General features: G+C 34.8%; 1 protein-coding gene and 1 long non-coding RNA gene across 4 annotated transcripts in view; one reads left to right on the forward strand and one right to left on the reverse strand.

Annotated features, from left to right (window-relative positions):
• The window catches only part of LOC145664511 (uncharacterized), a 165,590-nt gene extending 160,757 nt beyond the window's left edge, over positions 1-4,833 (forward strand). Inside the window, exon 3 of the long non-coding RNA XR_014127451.1 lies at positions 4,775-4,833. This is a non-coding gene — a long non-coding RNA (uncharacterized LOC145664511). The remainder of the gene's footprint in view (positions 1-4,774) is intronic.
• Positions 1-21,546, reverse strand: part of LOC145664508 (sorting nexin-8-like) — a 102,285-nt gene that overhangs the window by 76,758 nt on the left and 3,981 nt on the right. The gene's annotated exons all lie outside the window — the stretch shown is intronic.

The following is a 21,546-nucleotide window of genomic DNA, read 5'->3' on the forward strand; positions in this document are numbered from 1 at the left end:
GTCAGAATGTAAGTTCACTCACTGTATGCGACGTCATAACATTGGAAGACAACGTAAGTATTTTACTAACATCTGATTATAAACAAACTGACTTATCAAAAATTGTAATTGTTACTTCTGCTACACACCCTTCAGAAACACCAGACACTGGCTCGAGTAACAAGACGTCTACTGTATCTTCTAAAACTGTTTGGGATAAATATCTGCATTGGCTGAAGATTGCGGATTCAGTGGAGAAAAGGAGGTGATCAGGGAAAAGATTGATTGATTGATTGTGTTTTACGTCCCTTTTCAGCAGCGAGGCTATATGAGACGTGAACCTACTGTTTAACGTGGAATCCGAACCACATGAGCTCCCGCCGGGAATCGAACCCGGGTCTCCCACGCCAAAGGCGCGTACGCTAACCACTTAGCCACGGATGAGCTCATGATCAGGGAAAAGAGTACTGTTTGCAGCTACCTCTCAAAAATGGAAAGAAATGAAAATGAAATGGATTATGCCACCTAGGCTAAAGGAGATGGTCATGATGAGAAATGAATGAAATGGTGGAATGAGGAAAGTGGAGGGAAACGGAAGAACCCCGAGAAAACCTACGCATATCACGGTGTTTGTCCATCACAAAGCCCACTTGGCGCGAGCTGGGATCGAACCAAGGGTCCCATGCACCAGATGTGAACACACTATCACTGAGCCACCGTGGCCCCTAAAAATGGAAATAGTATCACGAACTAGCACAAAAAGACAAGATGGACAAAGTAGCAGAAAAAACGCGTAAAAGGGAAGAGCGTGAAAACCGAAGAACATTAACAACAAGAGAGAAGAAAAAGTGTCAAGCAAAGAAACGGAGGACGATACAGGTAGCTATAGAATCAAAAACAAGTATTGATGAAGATGCTTATTCACTTCATAATACTTCCAGCAGCTCATTAAATGAAGATTCCAATGACGAGTTATCCAATGACTTTTCAGATATTGACATAAAACCTAATATGTATGTAATTGTTGAATATAAAGGCGAATACTTCCCTGGATTTTCACTGCAAAATCTGGAGACGATACTGAAATTAGCACTATGACCAATAGAGATGCAAGAAGCTGGAAGTGGTCAGAACCAAGTGACGAAATCTGGTATAAAATGGACAAGATAAAAGGAGTTATCACAGTACCTGAGATGCTTTCTTCCCGAAATAAGTACAAAGTCCCAGAAATAGAAAAATACCATGTTCCAAAGTGATTTTAGTGTGAAGGTGTTCATGTTTCTTTTTAAATTATAGTCTAGGTGGTTTAGTGATTTTAGTGATCAGAAATAGTATTTAGTCCTAGTGCAATAAGAATTTACATAAGAATCCTGGCATTGTGAAACTATGCACACTTTTTGAACCTGAGTTTCTGCCATGAGATTTACTACAGCTTCAAGAGCAGGTGATGTAAATTTAAATTTTGTGTACTTATTTCTTTGAAACGATTTTGTCGGTCATTCATTGGTGTTTCTGTTGTTCATTTACTAGCTTAGCCGGTCATTCACTAGGACTTCGGCATGCTTAATTTTTGTCATTATTATTCACTCTCTAAACATGGCATTAAGAATGAATATATATCTTTTTCATAAAGAAAAGGCTTCAACGAAACTAATAACATAAGTAATCCTTGATTTATACTTACTGTTCGGATTTTGCATTTTTTTTATATGGAGAAGTTATCTTAAATGGTCATTTACTGGTCAGTTCACCCAAATGTCTTTGTTCATATATTTCTTTGTGTATGGTTTTGCATATAGGTGGCGTGGACATCAAATTTTGACTTCTATGCCATCCACATGCCGTAAACATCGACAAAGGTGGCCCACTTGTTGGTAAGACCGTGACTATTCGTACGCGTTCGCAAAGCGTTTTTGTCGCTCATGCGTACGTTTGGAATACACTGACCATGTATTTAAATGTGGATGGCTAATCACAATGCGCTGCAAACGCGAAAGCAATAAAAACGCGGAGAAAACATCAGCTGGAGCGTATTTGGTGCGTTTCGGAACAACAGACCACCTGCTATTTAAAAGATGTCTAAAGGAAGGACAAAAAGGAGAGATGTGTTGCCAGGTAAAAGGATTTTAGAAAGAAATAGCTGCTTGGAAGATGCTTTGTGTAGACTATTGGAACTCTGCTATTATAGACCTGGACCTGGCAAAAAGACCCGGAAACCCTGACTGGCTCACAGTATGATTTATAACTGTGGTGAAAGTATCATCAAAAACGCATTCTCAAATAGCCATACGTTAAATGTCGACCGTCGCTATAGCGACGCGTCGAAGGATTGCCGCTAGTGTCCTACTGCCGGCAGAGTTTCGTCGAGTCGAAAGAGAGATCTAGAGTCGGGGTATTGAAGTTACCACCGCGTACGCGCGAGGATTTCATTTTGGTCCGCGCTCCTTCGATTCGTTGCGGAGAATCGCGAAGGGACCAACAAGAACTATAGTCAGTCATGTGCATGCGGTTATTATTATATATTACTTTTTCCTGACAAATTGTTCCTAAAGCGAGCTCTAGGGGTCAAAAGTAACCTCTGCTTCTACATCATGAAGTGAATAATCTTGAGCTGAGTGCCTATGATTGTATGAATTTAGATGGAAACTGTCATTGATCATTTGAAAGTGAATAAGGGAGAACCATGACAAAGTAAATAGACGCGCGTCATTTTGTTATAAAAATACATAGCGAATGGATTTTATTTGATTCCAAACGGTTATCATCGAATATACACGGTTACAGGAGCACTCAGATTAGCTAAATTAAAAAGACCTCTACATGCAACGTCTTCTTGATCGCCTCCGTAGCCAAATCGGAAAAGCACGCGCCTAGTAATCAAAAAGTTAGTAGTTCGCGCCCACCCCGGGGCTTTTTTTTTTTTTTTTTTTTTACTTTTTACTTTTTGTAGCGTTTTTTGGCCTCACCTTAATGTAAAAAAATTACGGATATAGGCGATTTAACATATTTTGAGGGAGTAATTTTGTTGTTCATTGGCGTTCTCTCGAGTCTCTGCTACTGGTAGTATAATTTTCAAAACGGAAGTGGGACCACCGTGAACCGTCGCTACCACCGCCAATTTTTGACAAGATGTAACTAGTTGCGCATCGGTGGGCCACCGACTCTTACGGCATGGGGATATGTATCTAATTACATACACACCTATAGATCGAATACAACGAACTTCGAATATATTGTTTGTGTATGGAAAATCACACACGTGGCTCTGCACGAGAGAGCCGTGTGTACGGAATTCCATACACATGGAAGTCAGTGTTAAGAAATGTATAATAATAAGAATATTATTATTATTATTATTATTAATAATAATAATAATAAACAGAAAACGAAACGATCATTTACATAATTTATAAACATAAATAGCATTTAGTAACGCATGTAAGTGCAATGGACGTAAGTTATTTCTCTCTCTCTCTCTCTCTCTGAACGCAACAGCCCTTATTGTGCCAAGACGTAGAAGAGAACTTATGGCACTCACGACTTTACCGTGGTGTGCGGTCAGCACATCGTGTCCTTTTGTTGTCGGTCGTAGCTTTCTAGTCCGGATGCACTTATTCCGGGTAGAAAAGACAAGAAACTAGACCTTTCCATTACTATTAAAGTAAATAATTGTAGACCCTACTCATTCCCTCAATGTGATACTTGTGTCTGTTTAACTTATACAAACAGCCGATCCGTGGAAGAATCGTTGATAATAATAATAAATAAAAGAAACTCCACAGATATTCTCGTAAATAATAGGTAAAAGTTTGCGTTACACCGTTCACTTTGCTGAGCACAGAAGTGTACGGCGTTATACTGATTATGGAATATTTGAATATAGGGTATGGCTTTCTAATTTTTCCCAACTATTTCAACTGCTTCAATTGAAATGGATCTATAATAATAAGAAAGTGAATTTAGTCCTCTTACCCTTCGATTTAGAAATAAGGTTCACGATAATTTTATTTAAAAAAATAATAATATTCAAAAATTTTAGACTAATTTGTTTTATTCGAAATTACATATTTCCTGCAATTGTTTGGGGTTGAAATTATTTAAAATGAAATCTTTACGTTTTACGTCCCACGATTATGCGAGCTAGTCTAAAGGAGGTGATGATGAGAAATGAATGAAATGGTGGAATGAAGAAAGTGGGAGAAAACGGGAAAATCCCGAGGAAAACCACGCACACGGTGACTGTCCACCAAACTTCACTTAGCGCGAACTGGAATAGAACCAAGGACCTCATGCACCAGAGGTGGACGGTCTACAACTGTGCCACAGCGGCCCTTCTGAAATTATTTATAGAAGAGAGTGTAGTAATCTAAAATAGTCAACATATTCTTTACTACTAATTTTATTACTGTACTAATTATTATTTACAGTTAGTCTTTTCTTCAAAGTTATATGGTATGATTATTATTTTTCTCCTGTTTATACACAGAAGAATTCTTAAAAGTATTTATAGTTAAAACTGTCGATAGAAAAAAAAAAAAAAAACATAGTCCTCTTGAACAATATTATTCTAATTGAGATGTTAGTTAATGCTTTGGCCCTGCTAATCGGAGTCGCCACCCACTATTTTTATAAAGTAGGAAATATAAATCAATCAGGAGAAACACGATTCTTCATGTGTTGTGAGGTAACATATGAAGGAAATGTATAATTTACAGTTTACGGTATCAATTCTATCATAACTATTTATTAACAAATCCATTATTTATTTATTTTCTATATTTCTTCTTTCTTTCAGGTTCAGCCTAGATTTCGCACGACGTGTCCTTTGAAGATCTCGTTACATACGTGGTAAGTATACGACTTCCTGTACTTTCATCAATTATAGCCATATTTTATATTTCTCATTACTTTCATCAATTATAACCATATTTTATATTTCTCATTTATATTTACATTACACTATTTTCACTCTTTCTATATATGTAAATATATTTAATCTATATATATATTTCACCCATTTACATTAACTAATATTTTATTTATTTTATTTTCCATGTCAGTCGACTCCCACTATATTTGATAAATGAGCATCTTCAGAAACAAAACAACGTACAGGGATTATGAACCTTATATGTATATTAATTAGCTTAGAAGACCATGGTATTATTTTTTTTTTTACAAAATTATTAAATGGATTACTTCAATTTGTTACTGAATTGATAACTTATATAAAACTTCCAACTGTAATTTCCCGATTGTAACGTCCACTTTAATTTTCCGTAACTGTATTGTCGTTATAATGTATATTTATCATTTCTATGATCCAAAATCGTAGAGTTTGATATACAAATGAAATTTTGAACAGTTTGATTATATCTGTATATTTTATATTTTAAATTCCATATTTATGGTGGCAGAGAATATTGGGAGAGGAAGAAAGTCTCTCCCGACCTAAGTTTTCAGTTAGTATTTCATAGTGTATTGCTGGGAGACCCGGGTTCGGTTCCCGGCGGGAGCTCATGTGGTTCGGATTCCACGTTAATCAGTAGGTCCACGTCTCATATAGCCTCGCTGCTGAACGGGACGCTAAACTAAAATCAACTCAACTCAACTCAACATTCATAGTGTATTGCCACATTTCCTCCACAAAATAACAATTAAATAATATATACATATTACCTGTTACGGTTATCTTTAAATAAACATATAGTAGCTTATATTCTGCTGGAATTTGAAAACTTTCAACATCAAATCGACATTTCTTTCTTTCTTTCTTCATCACTATTAACAGTGTTTTTTCTCGCCTCCGACTTAAATGTAGTCTTAGTAGGCTCCAAATGCTAAATTCGTTAGGTGATCTCTATTGAACATTTCGACTTAAGTTACTATCTTCTTCAATGGAAGGAATATTTCAAGCATTTTTTTTTCATCTTCAAAATTGTTCTATACCTTTTTTTGTGTTTATATATATATATATATATATATATATATATATATATATATATATATATATATATATATATATTGATTTTTTTATCAAGATTTTTTAAAATAATATTCCTTCTTATATTTAACTAATTTATTGTTTTCCTATACTTTTTTTAAAAAAAAAATTATACCATTAAGGAGAATAAATTGTATCATGCTTCGAATTGCTTTCCAATTATATGTTGCTATAATATATTTGTAATTATATGGTCCCATTCCGATATGATAATTTAATTTTTGAAGAAATGTAGATTTTTGGTTTTGTAAGTAAGTACATTCAAATAATAAATGATCTAGGATACCTATACCCTTATCACACCAACAGTGATAAGTCTCCTTTTTTCTAATTTGGAATAATTTAATTGGGGTATATCAACATCCTATCTTTTTCATTTATTTATATTTCGCTTCGACAAAGTTTTCATTCTTTAAATTTAGATCATATGTTACAGACCGGAAAGCGTATCACCACACTTCGAAATATGTAATGCGACGGCGAAGGTTAAGAATAGCGGCGCATTACAAGAGGGACTATTTTATGAAAACTTGATAATGAACACATTTATTAAAAAGTATCGGCTTTTCGTGAACTATTGCTTATACTTTCTATCAAGCTTTCCAATGATATTTGGCTTGTAGGCTAGGTGTAATCACCCAAGGGCAAGCGGGCAGATTCACTCCTAGTAAAAGTTCCTATTTCAGGGAAACCTAAGTCAATATAATAATATTATTATTATTATTATTATTATTAATAATAATAATAATAATAATAATAATAATAATAATAATAATAATCTTAAATAAATTAAAAACTCTCTGGGCTTAGTGCACTGGCACAATTCCACGAATTAAAAAGAATTTGCTTCCTTCTTATGTAAGTGTAGAAGAACTTAATCTTTCTTGCTTTCAACATACGAAGAAAGTGTCAAGCTGTCAAATGATAAGCTACATACAATGCCTTAAGCAACATCATCTAGTATAGAATCCTCATTTCTAGGTGTCTCAAGAACACTTTTGTTTTAGCAAGAAAGGAAAAAAATAGAAAATGCTCACTTTTAATTTATGTAGAGAGTTTGCTTTTGTGTGTGCATGTTAGACCCTCACACAGAAAAAAAGAAAGAGAACAGCAGCAGTCTGGCTTTGTGAGGCTACAACCCACGTAACATGTTAACCACCGAAAAGTGTTATCCTAGTTGAAAGACTGAAGGCCAAATCATTGTCAAGGTTTCATAGCGTTGTATTGGTAGCCAATCAAATACTAGTTTCTAAGGTTTACGACTAAAGTAAACCATTCGAAAAGGCATTAATTATATCGGTGCAATGGCTGAGAAAGGGAGTTCGAAAAGCAATGTTCTTTATATGGACATTTCAGTCACTGCAATCTCTTTTAAATAATATATCCTTGATATCTTCCTAATATTATATGCTTTGTTTTAGTGATTGATTTATTTGGTTTGGTTTATTTAACACTCCTTTAATGCGCAAATTTGTCTATACCTTAATGTGGGAATCGGATTTCGGACGATGCACTTAAGCCGCTTTAGCACAAAATGCACATGAGAGTTTTTCCTTCGATTTCCTTAGGAATGCTACGATTGGTACATCTTTTAAAACTTATGTTTTGAAAATAATACACAAAGACACACAAGATGACAATCCGAAACCTAGTAAATATAGTGAATTGTTTTTAATTTGTTCTCATGTTACGAAAACAATACTTAAACTTTTTTTTAATTCCAGTCTTTTAATATAATCATTTCACACTGTTGTCTGTTCTAGGATGATACAGTTCTAGTTCATGTATATGCTATCTTTGAAAATTCAGTACAGGTTCGCTTATCCGACATAAACAGGCAGGCAGAACGCCAGATAATATGTGTTAAGAAAAGACCTATTAAAAGTAAAACTATTAAATAATTTTACATATTACGTATTACGCATCTAATAATCATGGTTTATAACAAATAAATGCACTGCACTGAATGAGGGACGTATCCAGCGTAAGGTCCTGGGGGCTGTACCCCTCCAAAACTCAAGCACTTTTTTAATAAACTTGCTCTTACCTATTTGAGGTTTACTTTGAACCAATGTCCAAATTTTGGGCAATGTGTTGTTGTCTTGTTATAATTCTAAGAGCATACCGTAATCCCATTGATCCCAAGTGGAATTAAAGAACAGTTTTAAATAAGATTAAAATTTCGTTTCCGTTCCGTTTATAATTTTATTGCATTAGAACGATACACTCATTGCCTTCATGCTATTTTTGTTATGTGATATACGTAGCGGACAGTTTTCCTTAGTTACATGTTTCTCGAAAATATTTTTTATTTTGTTTGTGCTACAATAGAGTTCGTTTATAAATGATAAGTTAGAGAAAATTTATGAGAAATACAGAACTCTTGCATTATTATTATTATTTATATTTTTAAAACATTAGAATTACGTGCTTACGAGGATTCGTGTTGGGCCCCCTCCGAAAAGAAAACCTGGATACGTGTCTGCACTGAATGATAGACATATGCGTTATGGTGTAGACGGGCGCGCTAGGCGATGGACTCGAGCATCAAAAGATAGATTAAGAACACAATTTGCAGTACTTGCCGATTGATGCTATTTCTTATCTGCAATAATATATCGGATAATACGGTATTTGGAATAAACGAAGGTCGGATAAACGAGACCATGGTGTACTGGTGTTTCAAGCACCTAAATCTGTAAAATATTTGAATAAAAAATTATCTTTCACACCCTAGCTAAATTTGTGGGTATGATCGCACACCTTGCCTTATAAAGTATAGTCTTATAAAGAAAATATATATTTTAGCTAAAAGCTAAAGTTTCTATAGTTTCTATAATTTGCTATAGTTTCTATATATATATATATATAACAATGGAAAACTTGTCCATTTCATCACCATAAATCACGTTTGGTACTAAGATATCTGTTTCTGCCTGTATATCTTATACCATCTTCTTCTGTACAAACTCAGTTCTAGATTCAATATACATGGTAAGTTACTTAGTCTTCTAGAAATATATCTCAGTAATAGGACACAACGAGTTTCAGTTTCAGGTTAATTTTCTGACTTTATTCCCGTAACTTCTGGAGTTCCTCAGGGCAGTGTTCTGGGTTCACTTCTATTTTTATTATACATGGACGATCTGCCTACCAATATTCTTCTATTTGCTGATGATTGCAAACTCTACAGACAAGTTAAATCAGAGTACGATGCTCTTGCTCTTCAGCATAATGCTTCAATTCTTCTCAACTGGTGTAACTCTTGGAAACTTAGCTTAAACATCGAAAAATGTGCTTCTCTTATGATTTTTCTAGAAAAAGAACCTATAAACCACATCTACAAAATTGGTCATCAGAACATAAATCCTGTCACCTCTTTCAGAGATCTTGGTGTTATCATTGACAGTAAGCTTACTTTTGCGGATCATATAAGCACAATATCTTGTACTCCTATTAGAAAACTAGGACTCCTTTATCGCTTCACTGACATAAAAAATTCTAATTCCTTAAGCTTGTTCTATAAGTCATATGTTGCTCCCACTATTAAGTACTGTTCTCCTGTCTGGTCTATGGCCTGCCCTACTCATCTGAAAAAATTAAATTCTGTAATTAATTTATTTTTAGCCATTGTATCCTACCGAGTACCTCACCTCCGAACATTCCAAAAAATGACGCTTTAACATTTATCAATATCAAACCTCCCCTAGTGAGAAACAAAATTTCTGACCTAATATTTTTGCATAAAATTGTTAATGGCCATATATCACGTGAACAGTTATTAAGTCAGATCAATTTTCGCGTATCCGCTAGAACAACACGGTCTAGTGATCTCTTTTACATTCGAGCTGCGAGAGTTAATATTGTCCAAAGGTCCATTCTAAACCGAATTGTTAGCACGTATGATCAGTTCCAGAAACTGTAGACGTTTTTTTCAAATGAGCATATTTTCAGATAATCTATAAATAAACTATCTTTGTAATGTTGCCATTGTACTGTACCATCTTGATTTCAAATTACTATTATATTGTTATGCTACAAATTGTTAAGATGTTTTAGTGTAAAATGGCCTAGTGCTGTATCTGAAACGTATTATAAATAAATAAATAAAAATAAATATATCCTTCACACTTTGTTGGAGACAAAATTGTTCTTTTTCCAAGAAAAGAAAATGAGAAAAGCTATACAACAGCATGAACTGAAAAAATAGCTATTACCAATAGTACTCTAATCCTGGATAAATACGTCATTAAAGGAAAATATCAATAAGTTATTTCGTTATTATATTGCTTTGATTCATATTAACATGAAAATTATACACTTCATATAATGTTTTATGAAAAAGAAAACTTGGGAAGGGATTCGATCTGGTGTCAAAATAGTATAAGAACCATTAGTCCGCCACTCTATCCATCTAACCACAAACACTATTTTCTGTTTGTTCTCTTTTTCTTAACAAATAAATGCTCATAGTCATGGTGCGTATCACTTCGAACCTCAAGACAAGAGCTTTCCTGTTTGTTTCTATATTTCCATACGACATTTTGTTACAGAAGCTAATTCATATTTGGCAGACCATCTAGACACTAGGTTTAAACCAATAAATGCAATATTTTACTCCACTTTCAGCTTCTTGATCCAATTCCACCAATTGAAAATTGACATTCCCTGCGCAGCAATCGTGCTCTGCTACTGCAAAAATCCCTCGAAAGCATGATTGCCAGTATACACAAAACCGAGCATAATTTTGTTTTTTGCTTTCATTTTTATTATTTTATTATATTTTTTTGGAAACAGCTCCTTAGATGAAATGCTTTCTATTATCTCTACTTACTAATAAGTAAATTTTACCCATTAACGTAAGGAAATCGAATAAATGCGAAAAATCGTGACTTACAGTATACGCGCTTTTTTTAATTTAATTTTTTTTTTTTTAACATAGGGGTACGTTTGTTCGAATGTAGCCAACAAGAGGGAAATAATGGAGACGAAAAGAAAATTTTTGCAAAATTTTCCAATAAAATCGGGAAGTTTCTGTACCTGGCAACACTGCTACCAGACAGACGCAATAAATATTGGTACACCATTAATATATATTACAAGTATCATCGCGATATTTAAAAACCAAAGCTTCTAATTACAAAAAAGTTTACAGTCAACAGAAAAGTAAAGAAAAACTAGAAAAATCAAGGGTTTGAACGTAAATACGAATTTTTCGTGCGCCCCCTAATTATCCCATTGTAACGATCTGTACCCGCTTTTGTTCAGCAAGGACCAATGTTTGACTGGCATAAGTTGACTTATGCTCGGACGTAGAGGTACGGATTTATAAACAAAAATTTCGAATTTTTTGGGCAAAATTTAGGGGAAAAGGGGCTACAGGGAAAAAAGAAAGAAAATTCTCGAATTTTTGAACTTGGACTGAAATTAGAGAAGGAAATTCGACACCCAGAAAAAAAAAGAAACTAATATAATAAACTATGGTTCAACCATATTTGGCCCAAAAAAATATCTCGACATCTTAATTAGTGACCACACAGAAACCGATGAAAAAAAGTGACACGCCCGTGTGTGCCACTTTGGATACCTGGGTCCGAAAGGTTAATTGGTATTTTAAGTAGGAATATATAGTTTTAAATACAGACTGACCCAACAAAATTTCCCACATTTTAAAGGCTAATAAACAAAAAGTATTGCAGATACAAACTTGTTTGAGAATAAACATGCTATATTGATAACAGATTGTAATTACTCTGTTCTGTTGTGTGTTGAAATGACACATCAATTGACAATTCAGTTATTGTCAATAATATCCAATAAAGTCCTCCACTTCTTTATCCGTTGTAGTGCTATGAGTGGAAGGGTGACAGGAGTGATCGTTCCTTCCGCTCACCACTCTCCTGGTTTTTTCAGTCGTGATTATGATTTGTTATGGAGCTCAATGCGCGTATGCAGTCGATATGTTTTTCAAGAGCAGCTCTGTGATTACTGTGAAAAGAGCTTCTCGCTTAAAGTTCACTATTCCACGTAGGACTAACTTGCAGTGGACCAAAAATTTCCAAACACTGGACTCAGCGTTGAAAATAATAATAATAATAATAATAATAATAATAATAATAATAATAATAATAATAATAATAATAATAATAATAATACAGTGAAACCTCTACTAACGGACACCTCTATAAAGCGGACACCTCCCGTAACGGACATATTTTGTAATCCCCAAACACTGTAATAGGATAAAACATATTGGAAAACCTCTCTAAAGCGGACACTCTCTACTACGGACACGGACAGTCTTTTCTGTCCTTTATAGGTATTATTTACCTCCGTATTACGGACACTTTCTGTATAAATAAGTTGATAAGTATTGTAAAAATATATTTTTAGTTATTCATACATGTTTCACCAAGAAAGCATTGTGACATTCTGTCTCCTTATCTGTCTACTCAGCAATCCAAACGAAGAGTCTGTGTTTAACAACACTCTCTTGTCCTTTGCTTGTATTCCACTCCCACTCAAGCTGTTTTAGACACAAAAGTGATTGACAGTTGCCCGCCGTTTGGAATAACACGTTATTCTACTGTCCTGCTGGAATCTCTAACCAAGCAGAAGACAAGTTCGGTAGTTTTTGCCCGCGGGTACGCATATTAGCACAAAAAAGACACTATTGGACTGCATTAACCCACAAATTAAAGCGACATACTGAAAACGTAAGTGTAAAGTGCAGAGAACTATAACAGATTATTTCCATCTTGTGCAACGAAGATAGAGTATTGAACAGCAGAGGACAATACAGGTACAGTAACATATTGGTAACATTCGTGAATACATGATTCATCCAAAAATATTGTTACTAATTGCATATTACCATCTTTACTAATTTACGTTAGAAAATATCAAAACCTCTCTAAGGCGGACACCTCTCTATAGCGGACAATTATTGATTCCCCACGGCTGTCCGCTTTAGAGAGGTTTCACTGTAATAATAATAATAATAATAATAATAATAATAATAATAATCTAGCCGATTTGAAAGTGCTCGTACGTCCGAGAATATTGAGCAGTTACAAACTGTAGTCTTCAGAAACAGTCTCCAAATTCTATTGTCAATTGTTTCATTTCAAATCAGAAAAAAACGATTAGAAACTGTTTTCGACCCTTTTAAATTTTTGAATAAACTTATTTCTACCTGCAGCACTTTTTCTTTTGTTAGCCTTTAAAATGTGAGAGGTCATATTGTGTCATACTGTTTAAGTACAAAATTTAATAAAACCCGATTTTACCCAATGAAATCCACTAGGCTGTTAAAAAAAAAAGAAAAGAAAAGAAAAAACTAGGTTCTTCACAACCCTGGTTTGTTAACTGCTACGATGGCTGTGCTATCTCAAGTATAAAAATAGGCCTATGTGGACTGAATAAATAATTCTGGTTGATTGGAGTTGTTTAGCGTTCCTTTCAATGTCAAAGCTATATGAGGCGTGGGCCTGGTTTATCCGAATCACAGAAATGAGTACAAATTTCAAGGCTCTCCTACCGAGGGTCAGATTAAGAATATTCCGTCAAATTAAAAAGCATTTTTCATTCGCCATTGTTACTTTACATGATTCTTTAAGATATTCTGCACTCTTATTACTCTGGTGCATTCCCAAATAATTGTGTGCAGACTGATAATTATGCTGCACACTGGTGTGCCCAAGAAATGATTACGTGCTATCCTAATTAAATATATACGATTCTTTCAGTGACGGAATGTATGCATATAAACGAGCAAAAAAACACTTGATATCACATGAGTTAGAGCACTTCTAATGGATTCGAACCTTAACTCTATATTTGTAAACAAGTTTTGATATTGTGCCCAAATACTTCGACTGTACTACACAGTCGCCTTTGATGTACACTCACTCATTTTAACTCTAGTCTAGCTGTTGTAATGATTTCACACTTACAATTACACTCATAAATTCTGTTAAATTCTGTTTTCTTACCCTCTGAAAAATTCCTCCAACAGCAGAATTTAACATACTCCTACATAATCCTCTTTCATATGCACTCACTCAATTTAACAGTAAATTCACCATTTTTATGGCGGACTATTATCAATCAGTTTTCCACCGGGAAACAAACCAAGGATAGGTGCGCAGACAATATCAGAATCCGTAATTATATTTCAGTAAATCTTGTACAAAAGTTTCCGAGCGTAATACTTTTCATAATAATACGACACATCTGTCATATCGGTTTATTAGTGCCCCTCCATTTTTACTAAAAAATTGGAAAATTTACAGAAGGTTCTAGAACACAGGTCCCCTTACATAGGTTAGTAACTAGATTAGTTACTTTCTGTACCAAAGTTTAATATTTAATTCACATAGTATTGCAGAGCGAGCGTTAGCGAGTGAAGACGAGTTAGAGCCCCGCAGGTAGAGATGCAAAAAAGCCGGCTTTTTTGAATCGATGGTTTTTTTCACATAAAAAGCCGGCTTTTTTGAAAAAAAAACGAGAATTTTGGAAATTTTGGCTTTTTTCATTTTCATGATTTTTCGATCCAAATAGCTTTCTTATAGTATGTTCTATAGTTAGACAAGAATTCCATGACCTGAATGCCATATTTAGCTGTGTAGTTCACCATCAAGATTGCTGGAGCACATATTTTACTAATTAAAGCTAACATGAAGAATGTAGTATTTGAGGGCAATTTTACAGGCTATTTAACTTTATTTTAACTTTTGAGTTATCGACATTTTTTTCTTCTCCAGATCATTTTAGTTTATCATCCGTGTTTCATTTCTAAGAGCTTAGTACTCTAGCTTCTAGCACAAAAGTTAAACTTACGTTTTTCTATATATCCGTCAAGGAATACGTTTTTCAATATGTCCGTCAAACCGTACTTCTACATTTCTGTTATAATGTAGTTGTGTAATGATTTAGCAATAATTTTCCAGATACAACCTTGAATACCAATTTATACAAATAATCAGTAGTGGATTTAGAAAAGTACTTTGGGAGGGGTTTCTCTGATTGTTTCGTTTTCTAAAACGTCCTAATTTTATTGGGAGGTGCTTAAAGTTTATGAGTACAGGCATAACTAATATTTCGTTTCGTTTATATGTTTAGCAATAATCTTCCGGATACAACCTTGAAGATCATTCCTACTCGGCCAGTACACGCACTATTTCTACATTCACAGATGGAATGAAGGAAGGCTTTGTCAGAATGGTCGAATGCTGGGTTGAATCCCGGTCTTTCTGATAGAAGCGCAAAGCCAACCACTCAGTCGTGTTTGTTGTGCAGTTGTATTTAGCTTAACTTAAATATATTCCGTAGTCCTTTTTTTTTGGGGGGGGGGGTAGTTCCGCAATGATATGTTGAATCCCTCTTGTTAAAAATTCAGAAAACTTGAGGACTGGGTAAACCGTGATGGTTGTCAGGGGCGTCCATGTTGTGGTTTCCAAGGAGGGGCAAGTATAAGCGACGTTTCAAAAACAGTTTCAAATTTTGCTGTAACTAATGTAAAAATTCTATTGGATTTTCAATATTCTAAAGTACATTTTCTTCTAGGGGGGGGCGAGCGCCCCCTTGACCCCTCTGATGGGCGCCCTTGATGGTGACTGTAGAATTTCAAGAATATAAAGAACCAAAAGTTCCAGATGTGCAGCCTTTAATTATATCATATAAATCTAAGTATTTCTCTTTTTTTATTTTAATTTTATTTTGTTTCAAAAAGAGGGTATGGGATATTTTGAAGTAAAAATACTACATACAATTTTGCTAGTTATTTGTATATATTTTTTAAAAGAAGTTTTTACTCTTAGGGTTGGCTCGTTTACACCAGCTGTTTTTTTTTTTTTTAAATAACTGGTTTAAACTAAAAAAAATAAAAAGAACAAAAATGCGAATCGTGTGAACTTCATGGTGACGTTTCCACATGTCAAACCATCTGCATTAGTCTTATTTCCTTTTCACCTTTTAATCAAGGTGTCCCATGTTCAATTCTCGGTCGAACCACAACCCTTCTTTCATGTGTAAACCAAGTACTCTTTCGGATGTCACTTTAAGCGAAAGTCTTCTCCTTGATAACCTCGGTATTACGTAAGGATGTTAAATCTAAACATACGAAACGAAACCAAATTATATATTTCTGCATGCCTGTTGTTTTATAAAGAAGTCAAGGTTGCTTAAATATATTGATTGAAATTGGTAAAATTTATCGATTGCCTACGTAGTTTCCAACATTAGCTTGGATTGGACTTTCAATGATATCTACGTACTAAATTTGTAATTTAATACCTCGGTTTTAGCGTACTGATTATAATACGTTGACCTTTAAATTTTACATGCAAATTAAATTTTACAGGATTTTCCTGTTATTGTTTTACATTTAAAAGAATGACGGGATTTTCCCGATGGCTAGGGCGGAAGTTTCTCAATTTAAGAAATTTACTGACCGGACTTCTTTAAGCTTATGGGACCTCTTCCAGCATAACCCCGTTGTTGCATAATAACACCAAGGCGAAACAAACTTGTTTCTGTGAATATGTAATATAAATACATAAAGCAAAATATCTAAATTAAAAAACCTGGTTTAAAACCCAAAAAAGCCTGGTTTAAATTGCCCCCCAAAAACGGGTTTTTGGCATTTTCAGAAACAACCATGGTTCTTGCCAACTCTGCGTACTTTTGTATATAGGAGGATTTTTTTTTTTTTTTATTATATACATTGGTTAATCCTTTGGAATTCATAATGTAAAAATGTTGAAGTAAAATTGTTTAAAATATCTTTTCGAAATTCATGGCTTATTTTCGAGGTTTTATATTATTATCGGCATCAACCACTAATTAAATGACTTTTTGTGTTATAGAGAAGCGAAACAAAGTCTGCTTTACCAATTTAAAGCAGAATTTTGAAAAAAACCCAAAATTTCCCAAGCAAAAAAGCGAAGCAGAAAAAAACGAGTTTTTTTTTTTTCAAAAAAGCCGGTTTTTTTCCGAGCCCTTGCATCTCTACCCGCAGGGCACATTGTTTTCTGTCTTCAGCTAAATGGGAAGGGGGACCTGTGTTCTAGAACCTTGCCAAGAGTACCGTAGTTTGGATTTACTCTTTTTGGATTTGGAAATTTTACAGATAAAATTCAATACTTTGCATGATTAAACTTATTTGTAAGGAACAAATTACTGCAGGTGAGACAATTAAATATAAACTAATACAGCTATATTTTGAATTTACAAGTGTAGGATGACTAGTGTAAAATCATTACAAGTGCTTTACGACGGATAAAACAAGTGAGTGCATATGAAAGATGACTGTATTAGATGCTATATTTCACCGGTGGGTATTTCTGCACAGTATACGGAAGTTGTATCAGGGTCATTCCACGTCAAATCACCCAGAAAAAATCCGAAATGTCACCCACCGATTCAGATTTTAATGGAACTTCGTATACTTGTTAACACTACTATGTTATGAAGACCTGTAAAATTTCTCTTCCGAAATCCTAATAGTTTGTGAGAAATACGAGACCAAAGTTTCAGAATTTCAGGCATCCCGGTCGTTCTCGAGGCCATCTAATATTTCGTACAGCTTAATACAAAAATTATATCTCAGTATCTAAGCAATGTATCACTTGGAAATTTCTACCCGAACTTTATATAAGTCTGTAGAGCTAATAAAAATAAATAAATAAAAAAAGAAACCAACAAGACTGCTGTACATTAAGGATGAAAAATGCACCCTTGCACTTCAAAATAGTTAATTTTTTGTGTAAATTTCTAATTTTACGTAATGTGCATTATCGCTGTCAGGCGGACCAATTACCTTCCCGCTGTTTTTTTTTTTTTTTTTTTTTTAATGAACCTTAAGGTATGTTCTACAAGACTGTAAAATAAAATTAGTGGTTTTTTGAATGTTTCGGTTAGTAATTCTCGTTTTAACCCTTCAAGGCCAACGCGCCAGCTTTTCGTGTCATCTGTAAAGTGTTATTGCCATTGATGCAAGCAAGGTACTTGCACATCATTGCTCAATTCACTCAAACAGGTCTCAAGTAATTACCAGGGATGTAATGGAGGGTATACGGCGTATACCCACCTCTAATTTTTGGAAACCATCGAATAGCCACCTAACATTAGGAAGTAACAACAGGTGGCAGATCAGTTCTCAGCTGACGTTACCGAATTCTCACCATCAATCAGCGGTCATTCGTTGAAAAGTCTCTATAACACCGCCTGGCGGAAAAACAACAACTGCCATCTAACTTTGCGACGACTGCAGCTTCCCTTCTGCTTCAGTGTCTTTCCGCTTGGAACCGAAATCGGACCGATGCCGGCAATCATTTCTCCTTCACTTCGGCAGCTATCCGCCAAAAGGCGACAGCGGACCGATGATAGTTGGCGGCACTTTGCATACGGGGTAGTATCAATAGTAGTTTTTCCACAACTTACTGGGCAAAAAAGAGACGGGGTAAAAATAAACATTTTTCTTTGTTGTTTCGTTTTCGTTCAGATAAAAAATATTTGAAGAAAATTTCTTAATAGAAGAGGGTAGAAAAGACAAGTCAGGAAAGACTTGCACCGTATGAGCATGTTACAGAAATCTTTGATCATTTTAGTACAGCCCTCACTTACAAAATATTTGTTTAGTAGTTTGGGTTGACCAATTAAGAGCTGATTCGCAATTTCTAAGATATCCAAGAAGGTATTAGAAAATTGGTTAAAAAGGAAAAAGAGACAATAGATGTGGAAATTCCGTTGACGAAAGTTTAAAAGCAGAGATATCCAGAAAAAGCGAAGAAAAATTAAAAGAACATGTTAATTTGCCAGCTACTACTTCAGAGAAATACGTAAGTTTATTTATTTGTTTCATGTTATAAAGGTTGGTATGGCATCTCCGGCTTGATGATGAAGATATCAGAGGGATAACGTTCTTCGTTAAAGGCACTGTAAATGAGGATACTTGGAGCCTGTAAGTTAGATACCATTCCGATATTTGTCTGGTGTGAATAACGAAAAATTTCTCTTAGGATAGCTGATCTGCAAAGGCGTTTCCACATCTTCTTGACCGATTTATTATTATTGGATTTACATCTGTGTGAACTGCCCCGGGTTTAAATTTCGCTGGAAACAGCTGTTCCAGTAATTCTGCTTTTAAATAATCGATAGTCAGCCATCTTCACTGGTCTTTTCAAGTTTTTCTTTGATGGATTAAGTGAATGCTAGAATAGTACATCGGCTTATAAGTCCAGGCAGCGTCCTTTTCAAATCTTTTTGTCTAACAATGTGCTCAAGATTTAATAATTTAATAAGCAGTCATGAAACAACTTTCAATATCTGAGAAAATGTCTGATCACGGAAATTGTAATCTACCTATAGGAGCTGGACTTGCGGGTTTTCTTATTTGCTTCCGCGGTTTAAATAAATAATAAAAAAAAAGAACTAACTTGAAACTTCAAATTCGAATTTATAAACTGGAAAAGTTCTTTTTTTTTTTTTTTTTTTTTTTTTTAGTTTACAACTTTTATTTATTTTAGGAAAGACTTATGAGGAAAGCAATTTTTTATCTTTAGCTACTGTTCCTTTTCTCCAGGGTGCGAATTTGGTTTATTTTATTTATTTAACAATCACCACATACCGCTCAGATGCCATTTTATACTAAATATCTAACGACAATAACAATGGAAATGATTTGGGAAGGAAAAAATGAAATCTTTAAGATTTACGTCCAACGTTTCTGCCGGCCTGGCTAAAGAATGCTGTGATGATGAGAAATGAATGAAAATGGTGGAATGAACAAAGTGAGAGGAAACGGGAGAACCCCGAGAAAACCCACTCATACAGTGTTTGTCCGCAACAAAGTTGGCGCGCGCTTGGATCGAACCAAGGACCCCACGAACCAGAGATGAAGGCTCTACCACTGAGCCTCCGCGGCCCCATAATTTGGGAAGGTATCGGGCAGCCTATTGAGTAGGTACTATCCCGGCATTTGCCTGGTAGAACTGAGGAAAACCTGCTTTTATATATATATATATATATATATATATATATATATATATATATATATAACAAGGATGGAGCGTATACCCACCTAAAAAATTAGCATTACATCACTGGTAATTACTAAGTATAGGTGTTGTTTGTGTTGAAGTGGGGGTTCAGAGAAGAGGGATAACCAGGCTAGAAACATTCACTTTCGAAATTTTATAGAACAATAAACGCAGCCTGTTGTTCCTCCACAAACTGAACCTCCTTATCTGAGATATAATATACTCTTCTAGTACCTTTAGTAAAGGGGCCGCACACAGAAAAAATAATATTGGATATCGGAACATGGCACACGTCGTCTTTTCCTGCAGAAGGCCAGTAAAAGTATGGGGCCGGTCCAAAAGGTGCATAAACTTGACTTCAGCATTATTTTCCTCTTCATCTTTACCTAACGCTAACATAAAAAAGCAATGCTTATCGTAAACACATGCAAGATACGAATTAGTGATCATGTCCGCGAAGTTCATTCGAGATGTCTTTTCTTCAGTAAAATGAAAAATGCAACTGAAATCTGGATCAGCACTGATTCGCTTTGTCCCAATCGAGGTTTGGCTTTGAGGAGAGAACTAATGATATGATCGTGTTCCAGGAATTGTTTTTGCACCAGAAAAACGATTTTGTAGTTTTTTGCATTTTGTAGTTTCTTTTTTTCAGCAAGCTGAAATTTAAATGTTCAATGCGAGATCTACAGAAGGTAAAAACTTTTTCTGGCGTATTTAAAAAATCAGAACATCTTTGAAGGCTTTCTTTAGTAAGCAGACGTTTAATTGTCCCAATACCATCACATGGGGATTTACCATGGCTTGTAGCAAAAATGACCATGATGCACTTAAGAAGAAATCCTCATAATGGTAACACAAGTTCATGAAGTTTTTACAATTCTTGTACTGCGCAGCGCATCCATCACTGAAGTAATTTACATTTTTGCCATATGGAAATTGCTCTTTCAGAAAAGAAGTTATTTGTTTCTGAGTCTCATAAACAAATGCGACATCGTGTTCCAAGTCATCTGATATCACACAGGAACTAGAAACAGTCAGGTCTGCAGATCCAGGAAGACGTGGGGAAGAGGGCCCCAAAGAAGATATATATTAATGAACATCTTACAGCGTACAACAAGACTCTGCATAAGAAGACAAGGGACCTCCGACCTGAGATCAAATACGTGTGGGTGAAGGACTGTAAAGTGTACGTAAGTCAACATGAAAATTCCCCAGCGGTGTGGATAAGGGATGATGATGATATTAAAAAGTTCCGCAATTGACAACCATGTTAAGTAACCACGTTATAGTTTAAGGCAGTTTAAGGATTACAGTTTAGATGACGATACTTCAACATTTAGAATAAACATAAGTGAAGACACTTTTGACAGTATAGATGATTATGTAAATATCCAGTTAAGCTTACATTCGAAAACAAAGAAATTTTCTATATTGTACATCAACGCGAGAAGTATAAGGAACAAATGGGATGAAATTGAATTGTTGTTGTTAAGAATACCTAAAATTGATGTTATCGTTATT

The sequence above is a fragment of the Thermobia domestica genome, chromosome 11, assembly GCF_964235325.1.
Source record: "Thermobia domestica chromosome 11, izTheDome1.hap1.1, whole genome shotgun sequence".
In the NCBI taxonomy this organism is placed as follows: Eukaryota; Metazoa; Arthropoda; class Insecta; order Zygentoma; family Lepismatidae; genus Thermobia; species Thermobia domestica.